Here is a 7,058-nt window from a genome sequence, read left to right on the forward strand (position 1 = left end):
ATGTGCAATTACTGTTTAGCAAATAGAATGGAAAAGATTGAAAAGGGTGAGGACGGAAGAACCCCAAAGCAAAAGAGTTTTTTTGGTCCCAAAAATGTCACCACTCATGAGTTACCATGAAGGTGTCAGAGGCTCTGTCCTTTTCTGGATTTTGACAAGACCCAGCACTGGCAAACATTGAGGACTTGAGCAGCAGCAAATTGACGTTTGGGGAGGGGCTGTGGCTCAGTGGCAGAGCATCTGCTTGATATGCAGAAGGTCCCAGGTTCAATCCCCGGCATCTCCAGTTAAAGGAACCAGGCAAGGAGGTGATGTGAAAGACCTCTACCTGAGACCCTGGAGAGCCACTGCGGGTCTGAGTAGACAATACTGACTTTGATGGACCAAGATTCTTATTCAGTATAAGGCAACTTCATGTGTTCTTGTGTTCATGTGAAGTCGACATGAGCAGCACGAAACCAAAAGGTCAAAGCAACAGTAGCAATCTGTACTGGGCCAAGGGGCAAAATGGGATAGGGGCGAGGAGCAGACAGGCAGGAGGCAGCCTGGAGAATTATGGCTACTGTTGGCAATGAGGTGCTCATGTTAACAAACACAAAGAGGTCCTGGGCATTAGGAGGACATGGAAGATGAAATTTGTTGTGACACTTTCATACAATCATCCACAGCAAAGGATTTCATCATCTCTAACCAGGATCACTTGAGCAGTGCTACAGCAGCCAGTTCTCTCACAGTGCCATCTCAGGCCACTTTCTTCACCCCAAGGAGTAATGCATCCTCGTGAGCAATAAAAAGCTGGCTTCGCAATGAAATTTGAATTGCCTTTGAGTCTCTCTCATGCAGTGTGCGTGAATGTGAGATGACATGTGGAAAAGAGAGTGCAAGAGAAGCATTAGGAACATGGAGGAGTATTCTCGCCCATGTGGTTTACATGCACATTACGAACCATAATAAGAAAAAACAGCTTTGGTCTTCCTCTGTACAATGCTCTGTGCCTCCACTCATCTTTTCCTTTCCAATCCAGAACTCTTTGGAACAGTTTCAAATGTTGCACAGCAATTGAATATGGCAATTTTCAGACTGATTCAATCTCTCTCCACATCAGCCCAAATAAATCTTGCTAAATTATGTCCATGAATACTGGCTGTTGCTGGCATCATATATATCTGCAAGTACAAAGTACCCAAAACCAGAAATCATCAGAGATCTTCACCTGTCTATGAGAAAACAAGTTGTTGCTGAAGGTAAAACTTACTGCAATAACGAAAGATTTTTAATATCTCATCCCTGTTGTTTTAACTTGAAAATCCCTTCTTCACCCTTGTTAGCCAAAAAGGGCCAAATCTTAATGCAACTACTGACCATGTGACCTTCTCATTTATATTTTTGTTGTTTTAAATTTTAAATATAGATGCAGATAGATATGGGTATAGATATACGTACGTATTTTTAAAGCTGGTTTTAATGTTTTGATTGTTCACCATGTTGGTGATCTTAAGTTGGGTGGTAAGGTAGCATAAAATAAAATAAATAAATTTGCCACCCCATTCAAAGTAAGTGAAATTTTAAGACCAACTTTTCTTTATAGTTAGAAAGGGAATAGTAACTTTATAGTTAGAAAGAGAATAGTAACATTTAAACAGAGATGTTGCTATCAATATAGAGAGTCAAAGGTCAGACCAAAAGTCCAAAAGTCTCTTTAGCCTTTGGACCTGCTGAAAAGTGTCTCTCCTTCTTATAACAGCCAGTAAAAAATGTCCCAGCAGGGTCACGTCAAGGTGGGGAGAACACATGAAGCTGCTTTATACTGATTCAGAGTGAGGTCAGTATTGCCTACTCCAACTAGCAGTGACTCTCCAGGGTAGAGATTTTTCAGATCCCCCACTACCTGATCTTTTTAAATGGAGATGCTGTAATTAAAACTGGGATGTTCTACATGCCAAGTAGATATTCTTTCAATAAGCCATATCCCCATCATGCATACTAAACCTGTAATTTGCCCATGATCAGCCAATGTTCTAAACTGGATCACAAAGTTCTCACACTGCCACCTGGGAATTGGAGTTTAACATAGTTAGTTTTGAGATCTCCAACATGAATACCACCAAATTTACAGGCACAAGAGCAGCACATTCTCTCAAAATGTAACTAATTTTAAATGACATATGACCTAACCAGGTATCCTGAGGCACATGTCAGCCACAGATACTTGGCCAGCCACCATGGTGAATGCTACCAACTAGTGCTGTTGAAAAAAAAATTCGGGTTTGGGTTTATTGGCCATTTGTTTGGGGGGGGGGGAACCCGAATGCCAAATTTCCTATACTGGTAAAGGTAGGAATTCGGCTTTAAATTTGGGTTTCCTGAAAAACTTGGCCATTTAAACCCTATGGGGGCTTTTCTTGGCTTTTTACGGCTCCTGGGGGGGCATTTTTGCAGGTACAGGTCCCACATTTTCAGGGTAGCTAGAAGGGACTCTCCTTGCAAAAACTCCCATGTTTGGTAAAGATTGGGTCAGGGGGTCTGACGTTATGGGGTCTGGAAGGGGTCACCCCATCCTTCTCCATTGAAATCTATTGGCAAAGTGGTTGTGTTCAGATTCTTTAGTGTGGTCTTTGTAATGTATCTCAATGGTGAAGCTGGGCTTTAAATGGTGGGAAAGTTCGCCCCATCCCTCCATAGAGATATAATGTTTCCCATCGTTTAAAGCCCGGCTTCTCCATTGAGATACATTGCAAAGATCTAGCTACCCTGAAAATTTGGGACCTCTACCTGCAAAAATGCCCTCCAGGAACAGCGGAAAGACGTTCCCGAAAAAGCCAGATTTTTATCTGGCTTTTTCAGGAATGGCAAATTTGGCTTTGCCAACCTCCTGGATGTTGCGGACTTGGTAAACCCAAACCCAAATTTTACCGAATTTGCATTTTTTTTGGTATTTTTTTTGCTCGGTTTTTACCGAATCCACAGCTCTACTACCAACCACATAGATGCAAAAACTAATTGAAATACTTCTCATTATAAAATGAGAACAAATCACCAGAACTATCTTATGGGATGTTCCACTTGAGAATAAACTATCACTGAGAGAAAAGTAAGTTTGATTTTTCAAACATCTTATTTGCAAAAATCGAATCATCGCTGCTCTTCATGAGATCAATCTAGGGCAAGTTGAGGTCCCGTTGGATTCAGCAGGGCTTAAGTATGCTTAACTGTCTCTGGATAGGACCTATTGTTAGGAAGATTCTCTTAATGTTTAACTCTGAAGTTCCGTCCTGTTATTAGACTCTACCCATTCTTTTCGTTGTGGATATAGGCAATCAGTTGGAAAAAGAAGGTAGGCTAGGCGATTTTTTAGGAGTCTTAGCAAACTCAGCAATAAGGGCTGGTATGACGAATATGGATATCTGTGAATACCTCAGATCTTGTAGAAATGACCATTTATATTCGTGAATACTGACAATCTTGTATACATTTCAAGAATGTCCAAACACAGAATTTCTCCATTTTAAGGATATAACTCCGGAAAATGCTGTTTGTTAAATTTAGGCTACTGTCAATGCTCACCAGTGTATCTCTAAATACATTTTCACTAAATTCACTAAATTCATTTGGGATTGTCAACATTCACATGTGAATGTCAAATTACCTCAAATGATATACCTTCATTGTTATACATGGACTTTAAAACACAAAGAAATTATTTATCTGAAGTTAAATGGGCAGGAGTCAGGCGCCATCTACACATTACGAAGTCCTCATGTTCGTAAGGGGAACACCAGAAGGACTTTGTATCATTTCTGAGAGGGGAGTGTTGTGCCTCCCAGATGCACACTAGCTCTTTCCTGTTTGCTACCGTAGCACACAGGGGTTGTAGCCTTCCCCGCCACACTGTTTTTGCATCCTCAAACTGCCCCATGGAGCTGCTGTTGGCTCCATAGTAAAAATTACATGTAGCCACTTAAGTAACATGATTTTTACGATGGAGGCAATAGAGGTTCCTTGGGGTGCTTTGAGGGCGTGAAAACAGCAGGGACAAAGCTATAGTTGCTTTCTCCTGTATGCTGTGGTTGCAAACAAAAAAGAGCTAGTATGTGTCCAGGAGGCCAAAACTCCTATTGCACATGTGATTCAAAGTCCCCACACTGGACCCTCACATTACAAAGTACTTAGGTTGGGTTCGAGGTCCCCACAATGTGTCCTGTGTAATGGTCACATGTAGGGTTGCCAGCTCTGGGTTGGGAAATACCTGGAGATTTTTGGGGAGGAGACTGAGGAGGGCTGGGTTTGGGGAGGGGAGGGACTTCAATGTCATAGAGCCCAATTGCCAAAGTGGCCATTTTCTCCAGGTGAACTGATCTCTATCGGCTGGAGATCAGTTGTAATAGCAGGAAATCTCCAGCTAGTACCTGGAGGCTGGAAACCTAGTCACATGAGCTGCAGGTTCTCCTCAGTTTGGGCACATGGTAAGGGGGCATAAATAGTAAAGAGCTGTGAACTATTGGGGTGTGTGCAGGCCTCAGAGCAACCAAAAGGAATAGTGGTTCTTCTAGGAAGGATTTTGGTGGAAATGATTTAGAAGAGTGCCATATTGTGGTAAAAATGCAAAGGGTACTCTGAGAATAGTGATCATCAAGTTGCCCATTCGTGTCACAGTGCCCGCTAATGTGTTTGCTGGGGCCCACATCCTTCTTCTCCAAAGCAAAGAGTTAAGCCTTTCTTTCCACCATCTTACTGGAGGAGGAAGTGCTTCAGAAGAACCCAGGAGGAGATACTTTTGTATCTGCCTGGTCCATGCTTTCAGAAACAACTGCATCCATCATAGGAGGACACTAACCTTGGAACCTCCCAACATCTTCTGATTGGTCACAGCCCCCATGGCAGCAATTCTGTGGATTATTAAGCCACACAGGGCAGCCATTTGTGGTGGTGGTAGCAAAAATCTGAAAAAGTGCCCACATGTTCAACAAGGTGTTCTGCTGAGCTGTTGGCAACACCACCACACTGGGGCTGGTGATGTGAGTAAATGCTATAGGCATACCTCATACTGGTTATCAGCTCTAGGGTTGCCAGGTCCCTCTTCACCACCAGCAGGAGGTTTTGGCGGCGGAGCCTGAAGAGAGCAGGGTTTGAGGAGGGGAGGGACTTCAATACCATAGGGTCCAATTGTCAAAGCGGCCATTTTCTCCAGGGGAACTGATCTCTATCGGCTGGAGATCAGTAGTAATAGTGGGAGATCTCCAGCTAGTACATGGAGGTTGGCAACCCTAAGCACCTCCCTGACCTGCACCACCACCACCACCACCCAGGTCCCAAGTGAGCTTCTGATGTGCTGCCAGCCCTGCTGTGGCTCAGCTCATTCTCTGTGTGACTGGCCACCTGTGTGACTCTTCTCACCACCACCACAGTTTTACTTGCCAGCACACCATTTTCACAGATTGATTTTTGTCACTTAATGAAAAAGTTCTTTGCCAGGAAAAAGATGCATGTATTTCCCTGTATATATTCCTCTGTATCAGTATAATTGGAGCGTCTTTCTTTACTAATTCATGGGTAAGCAACTTTTCTTTCTAGACCTGTTTACACTAAACATGGAGCAAATTTGTTAAGACATCATTTATGGAATATAAATTCTCATTCCTTTCATTGATCGTCCATTCTTACTATGAATTTCAAAGGCTCTTAAACTGGATTCTATATAGAAAGGTTATAAATATTCATGGTGCCTTTGTTTCCTGATAATGTCCCATTTGTTTTCACCACCGCTTAGAAAATGCCCGTGCCTTAAAGTACTTGTCATGTCAGCCTTCTTGTCAATCTTCATGTCAGCTAGTAGACTCCTTTATTGGTTTTAATGGGATAAGTTATAAGCACTGCTTTTTCTGAAAATATGTAATGCTAATCTCAATAGCCTCTTGATGTTGCTGGACGGTTCCTAGAAGAACCTAGGCTGTGTTGTCAGATTAACACTGGGCTATGTTAAAGCAACAACACCAGTCAAAACCACAAAATGCATTGTGTATCTTACATCTAATGGTCAACAATAAAATCTGGAGAAGCATGACGGAATGGGAGTTCTGCCTGGAAGAGAAAGGGTTTACTAGGCAGACTTTTTGTTTTACGGGGTGGTTTGCCATTGCCTTCCCCAGTCGTCTACGCTTTACCCCCAGCAAGCCGGGTACTCATTTCACCAACCTCGGAAGGATGGAAGGCTGAGTCAACCTTGAGCGGGCTACCTGAAACCAACTTCCATTGGGATCGAACTCAGGTCGTGAGCAGAGCTTGGACTGCAGTACTGCAGCTTACCACTCTGTGCCACGGGGCTCAAATAGGAGCCTATGAAAAAAGCAGAGTGTGTTGAGAAGCCTCCAGGTGCCTGCAGAAGCTATAGGGTTGCCAGCTCCAGGTTGGGAAATACCTGGAGATTTTTAAGGCAGAGTCTGTAGAGGGCGGGGTTTGGGGAGGGGAGGGACTTCAATGCTATGGAGTCCAATTGCTAAAGCGGCCATTTTCTCCAGGTGAACTGATCTCTATCAGCTGGAGATCAGTTGTAATAGCAGGAGATCTTCTGAAATTACCTGGAGGTTGGCAACTCGGGTTCATCTGATCATGTGACCTGTCCCCTGCATCCCTTGATTTGAAAGATCCCAGTGAAGAAGAGTTGGTTTTTATACCCCACTTTTTCTCTACCTATAAGTGAAGCAAAATATGTATGCATTTATTGAAGTATTTATATTTTATCTTCCTACAAAGCTTCAAGGTGGCCCATGTCTTTTTCAAAACATCACAGCTATAATAAAACAATAAAATCAATTTACGCAGCAAAGCCAGAAACATTTGTAAACAAAGGGCCAACTGAACATAAAAATCCTCAAGCATAGTTCCAGCATGAAATTGCAAAGCAAATGTTATCTGAATATCACTGCCTTCAATCACATTGCCCTACTATATGTTAAAGAATCCTCACGTATATTGGTGGACAGCACAGGGTTTTATACCAAAGTGCAACTGGAGTTTTGTGACTCTCTGACACATGCTAGCCTGTTAGTGCTCCCAACCAC

General features: G+C 42.9%; 1 non-coding gene across 1 annotated transcript; it reads left to right on the plus strand.

The window, feature by feature from the left end:
- The first annotated feature begins 214 nt into the window (after positions 1 to 214).
- TRNAI-GAU (transfer RNA isoleucine (anticodon GAU)) lies at positions 215 to 286 on the plus strand. Its single transcript has one exon. It is a non-coding gene; the product is annotated as a tRNA-Ile (tRNA).
- The last annotated feature ends 6,772 nt before the right edge of the window (positions 287 to 7,058 follow it).

This window comes from Euleptes europaea, chromosome 7 (genome assembly GCF_029931775.1).
Source record: "Euleptes europaea isolate rEulEur1 chromosome 7, rEulEur1.hap1, whole genome shotgun sequence".
Lineage (NCBI taxonomy): Eukaryota > Metazoa > Chordata > Lepidosauria > Squamata > Sphaerodactylidae > Euleptes > Euleptes europaea.